Source organism: Microcebus murinus, chromosome 17, assembly GCF_040939455.1.
Source record: "Microcebus murinus isolate Inina chromosome 17, M.murinus_Inina_mat1.0, whole genome shotgun sequence".
NCBI lineage: Eukaryota > Metazoa > Chordata > Mammalia > Primates > Cheirogaleidae > Microcebus > Microcebus murinus.
In genome coordinates this window covers 41,810,221-41,833,095 of record NC_134120.1, presented here as the reverse complement: position 1 = coordinate 41,833,095, position 22,875 = coordinate 41,810,221, and the positions used below count along the sequence as shown (strand labels likewise).

Here is a 22,875-nt window from a genome sequence, read left to right as displayed (position 1 = left end):
CTATAGTTGATGCCTTAGGTGTTCAAGTGCAAGAGCTCTCTCTGAGGTCTGTGGCTAGGTGGTGCCTTCTGCAGTGCTTGATCTTGAGTAGCACTCAGTAAAAGCTTGTTCCTTCCCCCATCCTCTCCTTCCTATTTTCTTTCCCATATGATGGCACCTCTAGGATAATTGTGATACTTATCTTTCCAATATTGGGGGCAGCAAAGATTACTAAGATTTTTCTGCTTCTTCTGCTTGTAAACACCTCATATAACAAGGAAAAGCATGTTGCCCAAACTTGAATGGGTGCCATTGTCTTAGTACGTATGTTTTCTTATTTGGATCCTATTTAAACATCATGGTAGGTAACTTCTAAGATGGCCTTTAACAATCCCTGTCTCCTGGTATTCATTGTTTAAATAACGCCCATCTCTTGAGTAACTTGCTTCTAATGAGTAGGACATCTCCATCATGAGGGGAGGCTACTTCTGTGGTACATTACAAGAGACTGTGACTTCTATCTTGCTTACAGAGTCTTCCTGATGGCTCGGTGCAACAAGTTGCCATGTTTGGGAAGCCCATGTGGCACGGATGTGAGGGCAGCCTCCAATAGCTACCTATAAATGGAGACCCTCAGTCCAACAGCTCAGAGGGAATTGAATCTTGCCAACAACACATAAGTGAATTTAAAATCAGATTCTTCTCCAATTGCCCTTTCAGATGAGACCCCCATCCTAGCTGATGCCTTGATTGTAGCTTTGTGAGAGACTGTCAGTCAGAGAACCCAGCTGAGTTGTGCCCAGATTCCCAACGCACAGAAACTAGGAGACAATAAATGTGGGTTGTTTTAAGTGGCTAAGCTTGTGGCGATTGTTACATAGCAGCTGATAACTAATACAAATACAAAACTTGATAACATTGTGCTGTCATATACAATTCTTTCATTGTTATAGATGTTTGGGTTTGTCTTACCTCTATAAAAATGTTATCAAATTCTGGAGATGAGAGAGTTCTTATATGCCTTCACAACTTTCTCAAAGTATTTAGTGAAGGGTTTTTCATATGGTAAATGACCATTAAATATTTCTTGAATGAATGAACAAAAGTATGTTTGTCTTGATATTTTCAAAAAGTGACTTGGATTCATGACTCTGATATTTGACATCTCTGATTCTGCTACATTCAAGTAGTTCAAAGGTTCACGCTTATTTCTTCTCAGTTGATAAAGAAAATCGATTGTTTCCAGTCTAAAGATGGCGGCCTTGGCAGCGAGAAGTGTCATGTTCCTGTGTACGCGTGTTTATGGCCCGTTGCGTTTGTTAGAAAAATTCCTTGGACCTCTGCGTCGAGTGAGGTGAGAGAACACTTTGCACAGTTTGGCCATATACGAAGGTGCTTCCTACTTTTTGACAAAGAGACTGGCTTTCACAAAGGTTTCGGTTGGGTTCAGCTTTCTACAGATGAAGAACTTCAGAATGCACTACAACAGGAAAATCACTTCATTGATAGAGTAAAGCTCTATGTTGGAGCACAAAGACCAAAAGTTTTTCATGGGGATCAAACATCTGATGGAGAGAAAGATTTTTAAGACCATTTCTGCATATTAAATAAAGTAAACTGAGAAAAAAAAAAAGAAAAGAAAATTGATTGTTTCCATAAAATATTATCGTTATTTTTTTCTAGGAATTTGGAGAATGAGTAGTTCTCCTCTTTTGCAGGTTTAACAAAGAGTCAAGTAGGATGTAGTTTAGTAAGTGGGGCAAAATATATTTGTGCTACAAATTCCAGGTCCTGATCATTTTCTGACTGTGTTTGCCCACATTTTTCATACTGCTCACCTAAAAAGAAAATGCATTGGCAATATATCAAATCTTTTGGCTGCTGAGATCTGTGTTAAGAAAGACATGTATTAATCACTTATTAGTAAGACCTGGTCAATGGGGGGAAAAAAACCAATGAAAATGGAAACAGAAAAACAATAAGTAATATTATAATTAATAATTAGTTTGATTTTTCCTGACCCCTTCTGCTTTTTGGTACATCTTTTTTAGAGTCAGAGATGAGAACCACGTGGGAGGTGAAAGGAAGGTCAGATGGAAGGCAGCCTTCCCACTCTTCATCTGAAAGAGATAGTCTTTGTCTTTAGCTTTCCTTTCTTTATAGCACAAGAGGGTCTCAAAAGATATCACTGACTTCCCTGAATGGCTTCCCCAGTCCTACTCCATTGCAGTAGCATTTTGGGGTCTGGACTCTGCACTTTGAATTTATAGTTGTCTTGTGCTCTTGCTCTGGCAGAAAGACATCCTCTCCCTCCAGCATCTTAACTTACTGCTTTGAACTACAGCCATATGGATATGTGATCAATCTGTCCTCCTCAAGAAATCCAACCAGGGCAGGCAGGGGAATCCATCTGGATTCTCCATGGCTCTCAGAGAGGTGGGAGAGAGCCTATGAAGACTGAGCAGGCAGTAATTGCCACAAGGTGTAGCCAGGGACCCCTATTAGTCTAGGTGGCTCAAGACATGCCATCCTGAACCTTGGCCCCTGGCCAGATTCTTTCCTGGTGGGTAGGGGAATAAAGTTAATACTCACAGCAGTGTTGTATTTCCAGTTTGTAACTGTGTGCTGCCTATAAGCATGTAGAAAAACTACATAGGCAAACAAACTACTGAATTTCGGCAAGGCTGTTATCAAATTCTTCTATGAATTTGAGGGGACCTGTGGATTGGATGATCCTGTGTTTAGGCAGTATTGTCAACTGATAGAACCACTAGTTCATGGAGCTTGCTGCTTCATGGATCATTGTCAAACTGAGAGATCTTTGAAGACGGTCTGTCTTTAATCTGTACTGTTCAATATTTGTTAACAGCGACTTTATGAGATTATTCATGATACACTGATCACCTTTGCTGATTTTGTGAAGCAGGATGAGTTTAGCAAATACACTGAATGACTGAATACAAATCCAGAACTATTGGAACAGTGGGTGGAATCTAACAAAATAGACTTCAGCAAGGATAAATGTAAGGTCTCATGCTTAGATTTTATGTGCGCCCGCATGCACACACACACAGACACACACACACAGACACACACACACACACACACACACACACACACACACACCCCTCAGTACTATTTGTTCTTGTCTCCCAGACAAGGGAGGGTTGGGATTTGAAAGCTGCACTTTTATAGAAATCAGGTGGTACTGTCTTGGGGAGATGCAGAACTAAAAGCTGGCAGGGCCATTCAATAGAGTAATATCCAAAGAGGTTAGGGGAGCAGGGAGAATCCAGCTACAGAGCCAGCCAGCCAGAGATCTGTTGACAGAAAAGTCTTGGAGAGGGTGGGGGAGGCAGGTTGTAGGCAGAGCCTGGGGCAGTTCCTGTGCTGCCGGTTCCTGTCCTGTTTTTTTATCTGTTGCGATGGCCTTAGGCATGGGTGGAGAGGGAACAGTTAAAGGCACCAGCCAGGTGTGGACAAGCATAAATACAGAGAGGGTAAACTACATCTTGGAGCGGCATGCAGAAAAAAGGCTCAGGGGGTTGAGTTGAAAGAAAGCATGATGTGAGTCAATATTAGAATGTGGTTGCCAAAATAGCTCATTTGATCTCAGGCTGCACTGATAGATGTCCATAGTATTTGCCACTACTCTTGGTCTGATATCACCCAGTGCACTGAGTCCAGTACTGGGCACTGTGCTTCACCAGGATCACTGACACCCCAGAAGGCAGCTAGAAGAGAGGCTTCTTTCATTCATTAATTCACGAGGTATTTAATGAACACCTGCTGAGTGCCAGATTCTTTCCTAGGCACTGGGGATTTAGTCACAAACAAGACAGACAAGGTCCCTGTTCTTTGTACTCTTATGTTCTCATGGGGGGAGAGAGGCAGCAAAGGAGTACACAGATCAGCAAGATAATTGTATACAGGAGCATAAGTCTTATGGAAAATAAAGTGGGATAATGCATGGGAAAGTGACTTAATTGTGGAAGGGAGGGCAGGAATAATTTACTTATTGGGTGTGATCCAGGAAAGCCTCTCAGAAGAGCTGACATCTGAAAAATGAGTAAGAGCCAAGCAAGAAAGATCCAGAAAGATATTAATAATTCTACAGGTAGAGAGAACAGCTAGTGCACAGGTCCTGTGGAGGGAAAAGCTTAGAGAACAGGAAGAGGGCCAGTGTGTGTGGCAGCAATGAGCAGGATGACAGTAGCATGACAAGGTCAGGCCAGAGAGGCAGGCAGAGTTGGTTGATGCTGAGGACTCTAGTGAAGGGATGCAAACTGATCCCATTCATTTTATCTTATTACACAATCATGTATACAGTACTTACTATGTGCCAAGCACTGTTCTAAGTCCTTCTCAAACATTAACTCATCCATCGTCATGAAAATGATGATGACAACTAATAATCAAATTGTTTTACAGCTAAAAAGACTTTCACAGTTATTATTTCATTTGGAACACACAAAAGTCAGATTAAATAGGCCTTTTTAACATAGACTTCACACACCTTGAACATGAAGCCTAGAGAAGATGAAATAACTTGTCCAAGGACCCAAGTGAAATTTAGCAGCTTAAAGCAACCGCAGTCAGTATTTTGCTCATATAACTGCCATTTGGACAGGGCTCAGTGGGAAGAACTTATCTAAGCTCCACACAGCACCAGCTGAGGTTGAAGAATCCACCTTCCAGGATCCACCTCCAGTGTGGCTCACCGTGCCTTGGATATTGGCTGTCATTTGGGAGTTCAGCTGTGGTTGTGGCTGGGGATGTCATTTCCTCTCTACTTGAGTCACTCCACTGGGACTACTTGGGCTTCCTCATAGCATGGTGGCCGAGTTCCAAGAAACTGTCAGTCTTTTAAAGACCTGGGCCCAGAAAAAGTCACTTCTGCCATAATCTATTGGTCAAATAATCACAGAGCCCACCCAGATTTAAGGAAATGTAACCCAAGAGTGGGTACAAGCACAACTCTTGATGGGAAGAATGTAGAAAAAGAATTAGGACTATCTTTGACCTTTCATAAGTTATTATTTCATAAGTTTCTATCTCTGCATCTATTACCCTAAGAGAGGGTTTATTTTTGCCTGCAGATTTTCCCCATAATTAAGATGTGTTGACATTGGTTTGTAGGTGCTGGCTTTGCTGTGAACTTATAGTCTGACCAGCTCATGAGGAAAATTAATTAACAGCTTATCATATTTTCCCATTGATTATATATTTTCTTAAAAAAAAACCAATCTGTTTATTAAATGGCTAAGAATAAAAGAGCAAGACACTGAATATGAATTCCTATGTAAAATTAAATATGGATTCTTTAAAAAAATCAATAGACTGTTAACTAAGCCTTGTTCTATCACTGGGTTCTGAATCTTAGGGGGATTTTACATGTCCTAGGATATCATAATCATGTCTAGCATCATGTCCAGAGCCACATGGAGTGCTTTATTTGAATATCAATAAGATTGCCAAGGGCATATTAACAACAAGCATGCACAGTTGACGTGGTTGTTAGCTGATGTGCTGACATCTTTTCCGGGTTTCTCATCCTTCCGGCTCAGCTAGCCTTTCCCTGCTAGGTGAAGGTATAATAGAAACATCTGGATTTGAATTCCATCGCTGCCACTTATTTTTCCCAGATTATTAGGTAAATTAACATTTCTGGGATTCCGTTTCCACAACCATAAAATGGAGATAATACTTAACTCGAAAGGTGTTGGGGAGGATTTAATAAGCTATCTTAAGTGAACAGTAAGTACTCAATGAAAGTTAGTTTCCTTTCTCTTCTGCAAGCTCCAACCAATTTGTGTCTTTTTTGCCTCAAAGCAAACTCGTCAAAAGAACAATAAGTTACTCTTCACTTTCTCCCCCAATTATTGACTGACTTTGAAATCTTTGGGGCTAAAACATGATATTCTTGATTAAAAAAATACACACACACACACACACACACACACAGTCCCCTGCAGGTACTCACGCATGTGCATAAGCACGCACATTGTATTATTTCTCTTTGCTCACTTAGCGGTGAGACTTAAAAACTCATCTCTGAGTCCTGTCACAATAAAAACCATCCAGAACAAAGTAGGTGAAACACATTTGAACAGAAACAAAAGATTTCGAGACAGATACAGATGGTTTCTTCACAGCAGCAGACGGTTGGTTCCCTTCTCTTCCTTCTTTCCCTGGTGACCTTGACCTTTCTACCTTGGCCCCGTTCAAGGGTAGAGAAAGGCAGCCCCATCTCAAGTCCAACCTCCAGCCCCTGCAGACCCTTCCCGCGTATTCCTCAGTGCAGCCTGGCTTATCTCTTCCTGCAGGTTTGTTTATTCCTTGGATAGCTTCTATTTGCACGGGCAGATCAGGGGAGAGAAGGGGAAGGAATTTCCTCGGATGGCTGGAGCAGAGAACTAATGAAGGAAAGGCTCCAGGGCTTTGCCAATGGGGCATCTGGACGGAAAATCTGTGGATGAATCAGCACAAGTGGATGCTCGCTGTTACAAAAAAAAAATGGCCAAAATAGCATATTCTAGTGATCATTGTTAATGGTATCATATTAAAAGTGAAGTGCTGTGGAAGAACACTAACTTTTATTGGTAGTTGAGAGGAAGGAATCTGCAGACTTTCCATTGGGTCTTTTGAAAACAGGAGGCTGGGCTCCAGACACCTTTTAATGTCAGCACCCAGACTTTCAAATCTTAGGGCTATCTCTACGAGCTATTATAAATCGATGCCATTACGAAGATGTTATAATACCTGTCTTTTCTCCTAGGATCATGACAAGGACTATCCTTAATATGGAATTAGATATTAAAAGCAGTTTCTTATCCGTGTGTCCTAAAGCAGTCAGTGACATCCATGATTAATTAGTGCATGCGTGATTCCTGGAATGCTAATTGTCATTCTGTGCTACCAAATCACAACCTGGGATTTTCTTTTTTGTCTTTTGTCCATATGTGACTCTGAGTATCCAAATCTAAATATCTTTTGCTCTAGATGCTTGACACAGTTTATACGCTCAGCAATTAAGACTGCCAAATATTTTATATTTTTTGTGTAGCCAAATGGCAATTCAAAATCACACTTAAAGGGTGCAAAAAAGAAATCAGATATAAAGTATGGTACTACACATTCAAGAGAGAATGAGAATTAAGGGCACAGGCTACAGAGTCGGATGAACCTGAATGAGAACTCAGTGTTTTCATCGAATGGTTGATCATCTTGCACAGTTATTTGACCTCAGTCAACCTCGGTTTCCTCATCTACCATATTGGGGTAGCAGTGATAGCTATTTCATCAGGTTGTCACTAGATATTATTAGTGCAAGAATAGATGTAATGCCTTTAATCTTGATATATAACCTTGGGGAATTGAGCTTTTTTTTTTCTTTTCTATTTTTCTAAGTTCTTACTTGCTTATTTGTCAGGTTGCTACATTGACATGGTACTTATGAAATACTATATTTTATTAGTATTTATCTTTGCTTGTGTGTCTCATTGTCTCAAGTCCTCTGTTTTATCTTAGAGGGTAGGAGTTGTGTTTTATATCTCTCTGTAAATTCCACTGTGACTTCACTGGTGGTTTGCATACCGTGGGTGCTCAATGCTGCTTGTTCATGGCGAGTGAATAATAGTGGGTGGTGGATGCCAGGGAAGATCAGAGATTCAGCTTTCACACACACGAGGTGGCTTCAAGTTTGCATGAGAAAATAACTTCATTTTTCTTTAGAGTTCGAGACTTTGCCCTTCATCCTAGACAGTCATTTGACAACCTCTCACTCTGATTGAATGAAATAGGCAGATGACGGATGTAAATCCATCATTACTATGGGCATCACAATTCTTGATGACTGTTTATAGAAATCTTTGGGGTCAACGAATTTATTACTCTAACTTTTGGACAAAAGATGTTCTATGAATACTAAGCTTTAAAAAAATTGTGGTAGGCCGGGCGCTGTGGCTCACGCCTGTAATCCTAGCACTCTGGGAGGCCGAGGCGGGCGGATTGCTCAAGGTCAGGAGTTCAAAACCAGCCTGAGCGAGACCCCGTCTCTACCATAAAAATAGAAAGAAATTAATTGGCCAACTAATATATATAATATAAAAATCAGCCGGGCATGGTGGCTCGTGCCTGTAGTCCCAGCTACTCGGGAGGCTGAGGCAGGAGGATCGCTTGAGCCCAGGAGTTTGAGGTTGCTGTGAGCTAGGCTGACGCCACGGCACTCACTCTAGCCTGGGCAACAAAGCGAGACTCTGTCTCAAAAAAAAAAAAAAAAAATTGTGGTAAAGGATACATAAAATTGAGCATATTAGCCATTTTTGAGTATGCAATTCTGTGCCACTTAGTACATCCACATTGGTGTGCAAACATCATCATCATCCATCTCCATAACTTTCTCCTCTTTCTGAATTGAAAATCTGTACCCATTAAACACTAACGCCCCATTCCCTCCTCCCTCCAGCCCCTGGCAACCACCATTCTACTTTCTGTTTCTATAAATTTGATGACTTTGGGTATTTCATACAAGTGGAATCATACAGTATTTGTCTTTTTGGGACTGGCTTATATTACTTTAAGATAATGTCCTCAAGGTTCATCCATGTTGTAGCATGGGTCAGAATTCCCTTCCCTTTTAAGCCTGAATAATATCCAATTGTATTTTGTGTACCCATTCATCTGCTGTTGGAGCTTGGGTTGCTTCCATCTTTTGGCTATGGTGAATAATACTACTGCAAAACTTTTTTCCTCCCTGTGGCAATGTATTAGAGTCCTCTAGAGAGACAGAACCAATAGCATAAGTAGATGGATAGATAGATAGATAGATGAGAGGGGATTATTAGGGGAATTGGCTCATGTGATTATGGAGGCTTCTGCAAGCTGGGGACCCAGGGATGTTGGTAATGTGGCTGTATCCAAGTCCCAAAGCCTCAGACAGCCTGGGATGAGGGCGGGAGGGGTGGCTGATGTAAGTCCTGGAGTCCCAACCCACGGTCCACTGACTCACTCGCCAATCTCCCTTCAAAACGCGCTCACAGACACATCCCCAAATAATGCTTTAGCAGTTCTCCACGTATTCTTTAATCCAGTTAAGTTGACACCGAACATTAACCATCACAGGTGGTGTAGACTATTCCTATCTTCTTGCTCATGTAATTCTCAGATTAGAGCCTCTTGGATAAGGAAGAACGCTGGCTGCTGTCCTGTAGTGACGCATTTTTGCTTCCTGTTTCCTATTTTCCTGCATGTTTCACTACATGAATTATCTCCTGCTTACGGGGACTGGTGTCCAAGACCCCCGTGAATATTGCGGTTGCACCTGTGTTCCAGTCCTCTTTATTCAGGGAAATATTTGCGAACCGTGCTTACTGCTTAAAATGAAAGCTTGGGAATTGGCTGCTTGGGTTGGCTTGACCCCCAGCAAAGAAAAATATAAAAAAAATGAGACAAACTTTAAACAAGCCACACTGCTACATGTCTCAGACACGTCGGGGAAATGCAGCTTCCTCTACCCGGTGCCAGGCTACACGCTGCCATTGGAATACCAACTTGCGCGTCATTTTAGAAGGAGAGGCCCCGGCGGTGCCAACTCTGTGACTCAGACTGCATGTGGCAGCCCCAGTGCTGTTATACAGAATTCAGAGATCCCAGGATTGATTTCTTTTCTTTTCTAAATCTGAAGACCAGGGTTCCTTTGAGGTATTAAGTCCTGGGCACCAGCGTTCGCAGAGGCAATACTGCTCCGGGGAGAAGCACTTTGTTGCTGAGCCTCCCAAGTACTCTGAGCCTTCTCTCCCCCTGCTGGTGAGACCAGAGAAGTGTTTCTAACATTACTGAAACCAAGCAAAATCCTCACTCCTTTGAATCCTGCTGCGGCATCTGGGGTCATCCTTTTGTTTACTGTGTATTTGCTTTTGACCTTCAGTAGGTCCTAACGGCATAGCCAAAACAAATAATAGAACATCAAACAAACAGATGCAAAACAACACAAAGTTTTAAATCATTTCCAGGTACCACCACCCTGCAAGGCAATGCGGCCATGGGCTTATAAGGTGATTTCATCCGAGAAACCAACCGTGTTCTATATACCTTATGCCATACTATGTCACGTCATAACATGCTTTATGGCGCTTTTCTTTTGTGCACCCCCTTCCTCCTCCATTTTCACCATGATGGATTAAGGGACAGGCAGAGGAGGGACTGGGGTGCCTTTTGGGAAGGCTAGTGGGGGCCCCAGACAGGCAGCCTGTCTGTGGGGACAGAATAAAGACCTGGAGGATGAATGCTTGTCACGTGGAAAGTCCTCCGTTATGGTTATCAGAAGAATAAATGAGTAAAGGAGAAGCGTCCCCATGGCCAGAGATATAAATTGGCCATCAGTATCTTGTATTAATTCCATTATGCAGACGGGGAATCATGGCAGCCGTGGTCACTGTTTGCAGTGGTCTAGGGAGGAAAAAGTTGGCACGCTTGATCACGGCTGCTGTCTGCTTCACCCATCCTGGCCCTCACGCAGTGTCGTGGAGCAGAGGTTGTTCATGGTACAAACAGGTGACCAGCAATGAGGACATGCCTGTTCCAATGGAAAATCCTTATAAGGAGCCTCCTAAGAAATGTATCTTGTGTGGAAAACGTGTAGATTATAAGAATGTATAGCTTTTGTCCCAGTTTATTTCTCCATTTACTGGATGCATTTATGGAAGACACATAACAGGTCTTTGTGGGATGAAACAGAGAGAAATCACAAAAGGGATCAAGAGAGCTCAAATACTGGGGTTTATGCCAGTTACATACAAGGATCCTGTGTATCTCAAAGACCCTAAAGTTTGCAACATCAGATATCGGGAATAAATTACATAACATGACCACTAATAAACTTATTTTGCAGTAAGTGGTTGCATGATGCCAAAAAAAAAAAATTGCATTGCGCAGATGGGGAGACTGAGCTATTGAGATATGCGTTGATTTGCATGGGCTCAGCCAGCTAGCTGATGCCTTCTTGACATCAGAAAGAAGACTAGACGTTATGTTTCCAAGCTCAGAGCAGAATGCGTTTGTGTTAGATTTATGCACTTGCTGACTCGTTTCTCCTGATGGGCACTTTGATAAATCATTTCAATTAGAAGCAGATGTTATCATGGCATACATGGAGACATGTCTTCCTGAGTTTCCAAACAGTAAGGTCGCTATTTTATGGTTTCCTGTCTGTGTGTGGGTCTGTGTTTGTACAGCCCTCCCAAATAAACAAATAAGCAAACAATAACACTGAAATGAGCTGCGGTGGCATTTGAGTTTTCGGGAGGACTTAAGTATAAAGTCATATGTATTTCCCTAGAGATGATGGTCAGCCTTGCTTGGAAAATAAGCAGGAAAGCTAAGAGCTTGGTTTGTTGTACAGAGTAATCAGAAACCACTCACATAGCAGTGGAAGTTTCTGGGAATTTTGATCTGGAAAACAATAATTAAAGAAATCTTCTTGCCTTTATGACATCTGGTAGTAACCATCACATTTTGCAAACCTTGACTTAAATGCGGAGATTTTCTTAAATCATTTCTTTCTCATTTAGTGTTCACATTTCCACTTAGTATTCATATGACTTTTATTTTCTTGTAATAATTTCCTTTTTGATTATAAATTTAATGCATGTAAATTTTGCATGAATTTGGGAAAGATGTTTAAAAGCATAAAGATAAAATAAAAATCACTTATAATTCATTACCCAGAAATAATCCTTTTTAACATTCTGGGGTATACCTATCTATTCTTTCATACATAGGTTTTTTTTTTCCCAAAACTGGAAGATCTATTATACATTTTGTTGTGCAATCTGCTTTTTTAAAAACTTAAATATATTTTGTAAATTTTTATCCATACAATGAAATTTTCTTCTAAACATAGTTTTTCAAAGGTTTTCTACTCTGTAGATGTGCCATATTAGCCATTTCCTATGGTAAAAGTTTAACAGAATTCTGACTTTAATAGTTCATATCCATATGGATAATATAACACCTAGTTTTAGATCTATAAACTTTCTTTTAGAAATATCTTTATTTTTGAACAGTAAAGTATTTGATCTTAATTTTGGATCACTCTTTCCCCCTGGGACCTTGGAATTAGAGCAAAAATAAGAAAAAGAAACAAGATAACGACTAAAGTTGGAGCAAGTCATATCAATTGAACCTTTGCAAAAACCCTCCCTCCCTCCCTTCCTTCCTCCCTCCCTCCCTCCCTCCCTCCCTTCCTTCCTTCCTTCCTCCCTCCCTCCCTCCCTCCCTCCCTTCCCTCCGTCCTTCCTCCCTTTCTTCCTCTCTGTATCCTTCCCTCCCTCCTTTCCTCCCTCCCTCCCTCCCTCCCTCCCTCCTTCTCTCCCTTGCTATAAAAAATGCCCGCTGTGTGTCAGGCACAATGCAAGCCCCATGGAACAATAATAAGCAAGTTCCCACTTTATTTTTTGATTTTTTGAGACAGAGTGTCTGTTGCCTGGGCTAGAGTGCCATGGCATCAGCCTAGTTCGCAGCAACCTCAAACTCCTGGGTTCAAGCAATCCTCCTACTTCACCCTTCCGAGTAGCTAGGACTACAGGCAACGTACCACCATGCCCAGCTAATTTTTTTCTATATGTTTTTAGTTGTCCAGCTAATTTCTTTCTATTTTTTTTTTTTTAGTAGAGATGGGGTCTTGCTCTTCCTCAGGCTGGTCTCGAACCCCTGAGCTCAAACGATCCTGCCTTGGCTTCCCAGAGTGTTAGGATTATAGGCATGAGCCACCATGCCCGGCCACAAGTTCCCACTTTAATAAACATGGGCAGAGGCTGCAGCTGTCTCTAAAGGATTATGGTAGGAGAGTGGAGGTACTAGCCACCTGACATGACCAGCCTTGTAAGAAAGCTAAGTAGGTGACAACTGAGTTGGCATGATCTGAAGGGTGCTGTTGAAAGGGGTGTGTGTGTGTGTGTGTGTGTGCATGCGTGTGGTTGAGAGTGCATGTGTGTGCACATGCTTCATGGATGGCCAAGGGCATGTGGTAGAGAGAAAGAGGGTTGGGTGAGTTGAATGCCCTTCACTCATTAGCTTGGGAGAGCCTCAGTGCTTCATTCTCTGTTCATCCCTGAAAATATTAATAGTAATAATATAACATTCCTACTTTGCAGAATCCTAAGGTTACACAAAGTCCCATGAAATTCATTCTTGCACCCAGGTGTTGCATAATGTTGCAAACTTTTATGTCATTTGTCCATGTTTATTGGCCAAATTGCAACTCTTAACACCAGACAAATAAATAAAAGAAAAGAAGCAGCAATTGCTACCAGATGGCCCCCAGTCTCCTGCTTCTGTTCCCAAGACTAGATTCTCTTATGCCTTGAGCATGCTCCCTATTGGATTGGACGTGGCTGACTTAGAGACAATGATGAATCATGTCTTGTCATTATTATATCTCCACTAACAGAAGGTCATGGGATTAGATTGGGTCTCAGGTGTGGTCTGATCAGGCTGCACCCACCGTGGCACTCTGGTCTCAGTCTCCTGATTGGCACACGGTCCTCCTACAGTTTCTCCTTTCCCCTCCTCTCCACATCCCTGTCCCTGGGCTCCTGTCTATCAGAACAAAACAGGCTTCCCATTGGTCCACCAAAATTCTTAGTTACAATGGGCACTTCTCTCTTGTTGACTTTTTACTCCTAATGTCCTCACCTAAGAAGGGTCTAATCAATAATGGAGTGGCTGATCATCTTGTGTAAGGTAACGTGGCATAGTTATACTTGGGGACAGAAACACTTTTTGGCCACGTCTAACTGACTAGTACAAAGTTACCTTTGATTCAAACACTCAAACACTCCATATGAAAATGAACTTGATAACTAAACATAAACACATTTACTGTATGAGAGGAGATAATCATGTTCTTTAGCAAATTTCCCATGTACCAGTAAAGCACATATGTTGAAACAGAGCTATACATATGCTAATAGAAAAAAAATTATAATTATCTATAAATCTGAAAGTGGCTTAAAATTATAAACTTTTCTAAAATTATGACTATAGTTAGAATGTACCATATCTTATGAGCTGAATTTTTAATTCTTATTTAATATTTGAAAAAAATGGGGTTTAGAGGCGCGGTGGCTCACGCCTGTAATCCTAGCTCTTGGGAGGCCGAGACGGGCGGATTGCTCAAGGTCAGGAGTTCAAAACCAGCCTGAGCAAGAGCAAGACCCCGTCTCTACTATAAATAGAAAGAAATTAATTGGCCAACTGATATATATATAAAAAATTAGCCGGGCATGGTGGCGCATGCCTGTAGTCCCAGCTACTTGGGAGGCTGAGGCAGCAGGATTGCCTGAGCCCAGGAGTGTGAGGTTGCTGTGAGCTAGGCTAACACCACGGCACTCACTCTAGCCTGGACAACAAAGCGAGACTCTGTCTCAAAAAAAAAAAAAAAAAAAAAAAAAAAATGGGGTTTAGAGAGGTTAAATCACTTGCCCAAGGTTACACAACCAGTTAAACTCAAAAGATGGAATTTGAAGTCTAAAGACCTTATTCTTAACCAATTTGCACATTTAAAGACAATATTTAGTGAACACCAATACGTCACATTATTTCATTTCGTACTCATCCTAACCCTCTGAGATATTGTTCTTCTTTTACTAAGGAAGAAACTGAGGCCCACAGAGATTAAGAGAAGCTCAAGGTACATGCTTATTATGTAGCAGATCAAGAGTCTAACCCAGGTCTGTGTAACTCCAAAGCCCATGAAATTCCTTCTGGAGCCTACATGATGTGAAATATTTTTGGTTTCTCAAAACAAACCTGCTTCCACTTGCACTAGTTTTGCAGACTTGAGAAATCACTACAAGTAGAAGTAAGTTGGGTTTGGTTAGGGAGGGCAGAGAAATTTGAGCAGGAGCAGGGAAAAGGAGAATTTTTTTGTCTCTAGCCCAATTTTCACATGATTTTTGAATCATTTTTTTTATTTCAATCAAATTCAGAGCATGCCCCATTTATTTGGGAACCTGGCTGGTATCATTTTTGTCATAGTCATTCACGTTTTCCTAATTTGCACTTGAGTTTGCAAAATGCTTTTCGCATAGCCTTTGATAATAGCAGGCAAACCAGCCTTGGAGCTTTCTCCCTGGGACGGGTGGGTGTGGGTGTGGGGTGCTCTTCTCCTAAAGGACAGAAAGACGGAGTCACGGGAGCTCTGACAAGGAGAAGATCCCCAAAAGTAGGCCACCCTGGAGGGTATTTGGCATATAACAAGGTTGAGCCAGATCCCAAACGAAGCGAAATCAAAACAGCCTGGCTTCACATTGGAGATGGGAGTCTGCCCCGAGCTGACAAAGCCCAGGCCAGGCAGGGCTTAATGACAGGAAAGGAAATGAAGACATTCCTCAGCTCTCCTCCCACCTTCTTTTCCTCAGACCCAAAGATGCTGTATCGAATTTCATGCTAGGTGGAAAGAACGCATATGCCGCCTACACATGCCTCTGTGCACAGGTCGTTTTGGCCCAGCCTGAAGTCAGTGCTTTAAATGCATCCTCAAAGGAAATCCGAAAGGAGATCTTTCCCCTGCCAAAACACATGTGTACATAGAGCGTACACGCGTACATTCTGGAAACAAGGAAGACCTCAAGGAGAAGTTTGCCAGGAGTGCCCCAAAACCTGCTGGTCATGAGACCTGAGAGAGAACAGTCAGGTTGTGTGAGTAAAGGCCTTGCCAGCTGGTGCTGTGGGGAGCTGAGAATGCTTCATGGCCCAAGGAGTAGAATTTTTCAGCCAGCCCTGGCAGGGTTGGCCAAGGTTTTACATGGGAGTTTGCCTTCTTCCTGCAGGCCAAGTGGTTGGCACCTATGCAGCAAAAGCATTCCCTAGCAGGAAGCTACATCTTTGACTTCTTTGATGTATGCCTTTCTATGTCCAGGTTGTCCCAAGTTTTTATTAGCCAAGGCAATTTTTGTAAAAAAGAAAAAGAGCAACCAAACCAAAGAACAATAAGAATAGCTAGGAAACATGCCATTTTGTAATACACACACACACACACACACACACACACACTCACAACCTTACCTACCTTGGAAACCCACAGTCCAACAACTAATATCTTAGTACCTTCTTCAGATGGCCTTCGCCTTTAGAAATATTTTTACCTTTTACTAATCACATTTTGAAATCATTCTTCATGTGAACCAGTGAAATCGTTCTCAACCTGGGAAGCACCAGAGCCTCCTACTTAGAGATTTTGATTTGAGTGGTCTGGAGCGGGTCCCAGGCTTGGGTATTTTCTCGTGCTCTCTGTGTGGCTCTGATGTGCAGCCTGGGCTGAGGACCCCTGACATCTGTGGAGAAGCACCTCGCACCTCTCCTCACCTGCCTCAGGTATCATTCCTGCTACATCTAGACAAGAGCAAAAGCAGCAGGACTTGGAGTTTAAGCCAGATTAGGATATGTTCTTAATAGTGTATTTCAGGCCGGGCATGGTGGCTCACGCCTGTAATCCTAGCACTCTGGGAGGCCGAGGTGGGTGGATTGCTCAAGGTCAGGAGTTCGAAACCAGCCTGAGCAAGAGCGAGACCCCATCTCTACTCTAAATAGAAAGAAATTAATTGGCCAACTAATATATACAGAAAAAATTAGCCGGGCATGGTGGCGCATGCCTGTAGTCCCAGCTACTCAGGAGGCTGAGGCAGTAGGATTGCTTGAGCCCAGGAGTTTGAGGTTGCTGTGAGCTAGGCTGACGCCAAGGCACTCACTCTAGCTTGGGCAACAAAGCGAGACTCTGTCTCAAAAAAAAAAATAGTGTATTTCAGGTGGATGTCTTGTGTATTTTATTGTCATGCTTTTTAGATACAGGAAATCCTTTTGACCTACTGATTTTGTGGAGCAGGTTTCCAGAAGTGTGAAGAATGTTCTCTGGTCCTATGTGACCAACATGGTAATCTTGGGGCTTAGCAGACTACGCTAGCCTGTGGCTGTAACGTCTGCAGAAAACTCCCTTGCCAGGGGACACACATCTGAGAAAACACACTGGCATCTTTTCATTCACCTGTAAAATTCAGAAAAAGTAAACATAATCAATGTTTGGATAGATTTCACACTCTACCCAAGAGAATCCCATAGGTCGTTAATTAGTCTTTTCACATTACCACAACTGTATTGTGCTTCCTGGTTTTTAGCTGTGGAAGTAGAAGAACTTGGGTAACCCAGTGAGAGTTATCTACTTACTATTAGACCAGCTAGTTCAGAGTTTCTGACTGCAGTGAGTTCACTTGCTTCATATAGCATACTGCGCAAACCACAGGAGAGAGAAATGCTTTTTGACTTAAGGACTGAGAAAACCAAAAATATCTTTAGATCTTAGGACATTATCACCGGCTTATTTGTAATATCCCAAGAGTTTGAATAAAAAGAACTTATTAAGCTATGTTGCATGATATAATAGTATTCCACATTTTAAAAGTATGTGTGGTATATAAATTATATATTATATGTAATAAAATATATTTTAATTGCCTTTCATAAGATTAATAACCAGATGACAATATATGCAACATATTATATAGATTCTTTGGAAATCTTATACATTTGCGAAAAGTCAATATCATTTCCCCAAAGATATCCTAAAAAATACCCATAGTTCATAGTTTGGATGTTTTGGCCTAGGTAATCAGCATTTAATTTTATTTTTAAATGTTATTTATCTATTGAAAAAAGTTACATAGTTCAAAATTCAAAAGATACAGTCAGCAGTGAAATGCCTTCTGCTCACCTTTTTCACAGCTACCCAACTTTCTCTTCCTTGATCCAAACTGTGCTACTAGTCTCTTGTATAGAGAACTTTTATTTATGCTACCTAGAAGCAGAGGTGGAAAAGGAAATAGATTATTCTCACTGAAACTCAAAACCAAGGTGTTTTTTCTTTGTTTTTTTTTTTTTTGTTTTTTTTTGAGACAGAGTCTCACTCTGTTGCCCGGGCTAGAGTGTCATGGCATCAGCCTAGCTCACAGCAACCTCAAACTCCTGGGCTCAAGCGATCCTTCTGCTTCAGTCTCCCAAGTAGCTGGGACTACAGGCATGCACCGCTATGCCTGGCTAATTTTTTCTATATGTTTTAGTTGGCCAATTAACTTCTTTCTATTTTAGTAGAGACGGGGTCTCGCTCTTGCTCAGGCTGGTCTGGAACTCCTGACCTCCATCGATCTGCCCGCCTCGGCCTCCCAGAGTGCTAGGATTATAGGCGTGAGCCACCGCGCCCAGCCAAAACCAAGGTTTTGATGGCAAGTGGAGGAAGAAGGAAAATGGTATCATGTTTGACTATGAAGAACAGTAATATTTATTGCTAAACGACTTTCCAAAATCAATCTGTTCATCACCACCCCTGCATAATATTTACTCAGTAGATGTTGAAGAAATGTTTGCTCATTGAGTTGACCGTGGATGGAGTGGCATCTTCCTTACATGTTGTTCAGGGTCCTGTGTACTTTCTTCTGTTCCCGTGTGAGGTCCTAGAATTAGGGACGTGGGCCTCCTTTACCTTTGGTTTCCCTGTTTCCCATAATCAGCCTGCTCCCCTCGCTTGACTTGGAGACGCTGGTGTTCCCTGCCTGCACCTTCCCTCGTGTGCAATTCGGGTTCACAGGTGCTAACTCGGAGCTCCAGGTCACGGTCATGGTGCTGAGAAACTCGGAGCACTTTCTCCTGAGATGTGGGGCAGGAGAGAGCTGAGGCGCTTCTCCTGCTGGGTTAAGAGTTGCCTCCCACTTTCCCAGCAGGAAAGAAAGAGCCGGGGTAGGGTGAGGAAGCAGTTTTTTAGCTACTGCTGCATGTCAAATAGGGCTTCCTATTGTTTTGTTTACCCTATTGCTAATTCTATAATTTTAGTTCCAGGAGGGTTTTGCCAGGTGGCAAAAATTCTAGATGACTGAGAAAGAACATCACGGCAGAGAGAAACAGTGCAAGGCTCTGTTTGGACCAATACCACCCCGACTTTTATTCTGTATCATCTTTCTCCTCTTTGATATCCTTATTTTCAAAAACCCAGAAGTATGCATGCAATGGGCTGCACTGGACAGGGTGAAGCTAAGAAAGCAGTTTCCTTAGCAACTGTAGCCATATGAAATGCTGGCAAGACTTCCTCGTCTCATTTTTCATTTCATTTTCTGCAGTTCCTGAAAGGAGGTCAGATGCTCTATGTTAAGTTCACATTGCAGTTTTGTTTGTGGCACCTTTTTTTTTTAAATCAGAGCTAGGCAAAGCAGATCGTTGTGCACACCACTGACTGCTTTTGTTGTACACAGTCACGTTTTGCAGTTGGTTCTCAAGGAATCGTAGAATACTCATTTTATCTGTCAAGAGTTCAAAAATAAAAGTGTAAAAGCAAAGGACACACATTTGCAGTTTGTTGGTCTCTAATGAGAGACGGTCTGATTTCAAAGTCATATTAGAATATTTTTGGTAATAGCAGACAGAGACCTATATTTTTAAATTCAAATTAATCTTCCACTAATGTGATCCCTCTTCTAAAATTATTTGCAAGATCTAAAACTGAAGTTTATGGTTAGTTTTAAGTTTCCAAATTCAATTCAACAATATTTATAGCATCTCATCTCTGATTCACTAAGAACTGCAGGGGATAAGCAGATGTGATAGATAAGATGGTCTGTGCCCTCAAGGAGTTTCAAATTTAGTGGTGGGGAAAAGACAAATAAAGTGTAATTACAACTACCAGGAAGAAACTGATGAATGGTGTCGAGCAGTGGCTATCGACCTTGACTGAAGGTTGGAATCATCTGGAGAACTTGAAAAAAACACCAGCAGCAGGGTCCTCCCCAGGGGTTCTGATTTCATTGTTCTGGGGTACAGCCTGGGGATTGAGATTTTTAGAAAGGCTTTCTAGGTGATTGTAGGGCACAGTCAAGGTGAAGGATAATGGGCAGAGAGTGTCCAAGAGACTTCCAAGAGACAATTGTGGTTGCTTGGGAGCAGAAATGGCTTACTTTCGGTACCATTGGCCAAAGGCCTTGAAAAGTGGGCATGATTCCAACAGGCAGAGGAACTTGGGAGTAAGGGGAAGTGTTTGAAGAGGAAGAAAATTGTGCAAATTTAGGAAACTGTGAGTGAACCACCTCCATGTGAGCATGGAGTATATCACGTGTCCCAGATAGAGCTTAGGGCAGACTGAGAAATATTTAGGTGGGTAACGTGAAAAGACCCTGAACTGGAAGGTGAGACTTGGTTCAAGTTTGTTTTATCGTTTTTAACTGTGCCTCGAGATCTCTGGGGTTTCGAGCGCAGTTGTAATTGGGAGAAGTCATGCAGAAGGGAAGACAAAAAAAAAAAAATAGCTTATTTATGGGAGAAGAGGATAAGTGAGTTCAGTATCTGACAATATCACTGTATTTAGGAGGAACCTTGGAGACAATGTGGTTAAGCTCCTTTGTTTTCCAGTTGAAGAAGCCCTGGCAGGAACTGACCTTGGACAATTATCTGACTAGTTAATGGGCTGTTGTGATTCCAAGGTGAGTGGGGTATTCAGGCAGAGATGTCCCTGCAGGCAGTTGACTCACAGGTGTGAAGAGGAGGAGAGAGGTCAGGGATGAAGATGCAATCTTGAGAGTGACTTCCAATGAGGCAATAAGGACTTGAGGGTAAGAGCAGAATATGGAAAAAGGAAAGAAAGTGATATTTAGAAGAAAAGAGAATTTGAAAAGGAAGAAGCAAAAAAAAAAAAAAAGGAGCATAAAGTTAGCATCAGAGAAATAAGGAGAGAATCAGAATAATTCAGTGGTACAGAAGACAACAGAGTGTCAAGGGGGAGGGGTCAACATTCAAGTGGCCACAGAGAGGCTGTGAGCATAAGGGCTGGGGAGAGAGTGTGGGATGGGTGGCTTGTCCCTAACCTGCGAGGTCAAGAGTGGCAGGTGGAAGGTAGATGCAAGGGAGTATGCATAAATGGCCACCGAGGAGGTTTCTATGCGCTTTCCTCTTATGCTGGGTGGTTCTTCTCCAGTTCTTACGTTCAGTTATTTTCATCTAACAAAACACAAAATGGTTGTGGTGAAAAACAGACTATTTTGCTTTCTGAGGAAAAAAAAGCCTCCAATTTGAAGATTGCAAGTAAAACCAAGGAAAAAGAACGACCTTCTATAATATGACTTTGAAAATATACAACGAATAGCTTAAAAATAAGGCCATAATTAGTTATCTTTCCAGTGTTTAGGTCTAAGCCACAAAGGAATGCTACTGATCGTGGGGGTGTGATTGTGCATATAGATCGTGTTATATTTGATATAGCAATCAGAAGAAAGAGGAAAAGTAAGGTGTTGCAGATGGTAAAAAGGAAAAGGCTCTAGATTTTTCCCTTTGGGGAGTGCAGGCAGCACACTTCAAGCTGCGTAGTGGCTCTGCTCAGCAGCGAGAATTACCCAAAGGCATCTTGCCTTCCAGAATCCCCCTTGGCTGCCCAGAAATAGAGAGTTAATGAACAGGGACAGCCGCTACCAACAAAAGAAGAAATGCTTTATTTATTATTCACTAATCTCCAGGGTCCCTGTGCTATTCAGAATTAACATGCTCTCTGGAATAATGGTTTAACACCTCCTAGTTTGGCATAGCTGTGCTTATCCAAGCACGAGCAGCATTTTTCTGAGAGCCAGGCGTCTCATGGAGCCCCTGACCCTTCAAGCCTTTGGAGTTCATTTGGTGGGACAACCCCTGCCCCAGACTAGGAATAAGCTCATAGTGTCTCTGACAAGGGCTGCCCTGTCTTGCATGTTTGTAGTGATAGCGAGTTCGCCCCATAATAAGGTAGCCCATTCTGCTTTTAAATGATTTTATAACCTTTAGAAAGTTTTCCCATGTATTGAATTCTTTCTTCTTATAGAATTTTATCTTGTACCTGGTGCTAGGTCTTCTCTCATTTAGAGTCTATTATTTCCAGCAAACCCTTTCTCTATTAACTATTGCATTTGTATTCTATCTCTCGAGTCTTCATGCTCATTTGCTTTATGATATGAAAAAATTAAAAATAATCTGAGAAAAAATTCTAGCTTATGTACTCAAATTAAAATTCTTTCGTATGATGCCCAGGTTCATCTGGGGCTGTTCATTCTTTTAAAAAGTCTTTGAAAGCCACACAGTGCTGTTAACTTAATTTGCTTGTTAATCCTAACAGAGTCTTGGCTACCCTCAGTACCTGAATTGAATGATCTATCATGTGCCTTTGACAAACGTCTTTCTGTGCAGGGACTTCCATTCCTGTTTGTTAAACCTACCAAGTGGAGCCAGTCTATGTTGTGAATGCAAAGGCGTCACTTGTTTCAGTGGTGAGCTTGGGTGATATCTGGGCTATCAGAAAGTTTGGCAGTTATCACTTATAGAAGTCCATTTTCATCCAAATCCCAGACAGTTTTTTAAATTAATCATCTTAAGGAAGAGATCATGCTAAATATTTGTGTTTCAAGATAGCAAAACACCATAGTAGCCATAAGTGAATCTTTGGCCAATTACTGTTCAGATGATTTGAATGGAACCTGCCTTAGTTTCCCTCTTTCCTCTGAAGTCAATGTTTTTCTGTGCAGGTACCGTATTTCCCTGAAGATAAGACAGGGTCTTATATTTATTTTTCCTCAAGAAGACACCCTAGGGCTTATTTTCAGGGGATGTGTTATTTTCCCCTCAAAGTCTCAGCTTGCAGCACGCACAGGATGGCCGGGACCTCACAGGGGGAGCTGACCTTGTTGGTGGGGCTGCCCGCACCTTTCCAGTCACCTCTGGGATAGTAGCTGTCACAATGGGCAGATGAGAAGGGCTGCTCATCTTCTTTACCGATCCGCCACGAAAGGCATGGGTTGTGCAGATATGCTGCGTAGCCACGCCCAACACTAGGTCTTATTTTGG

At 41.9% G+C, this 22,875-nt stretch overlaps 1 long non-coding RNA gene and 1 pseudogene across 3 annotated transcripts in view; both read left to right on the top strand.

The window, feature by feature from the left end:
- LOC105857806 (uncharacterized) overlaps positions 1–22,875 on the top strand; it is a 124,829-nt gene that overhangs the window by 93,105 nt on the left and 8,849 nt on the right. For 2 of the 3 annotated variants that reach the window (XR_012912796.1, XR_012912794.1), the window contains exon 3: positions 1,199–5,137. This is a non-coding gene — a long non-coding RNA (uncharacterized LOC105857806). Of the gene's footprint in view, positions 1–1,198; positions 5,138–22,875 lie in introns of those variants that run through there. The other variant, XR_012912795.1, reaches the window with a different exon arrangement.
- Positions 10,254–11,585, top strand: LOC105857805 (small ribosomal subunit protein bS18m pseudogene; annotated as a pseudogene).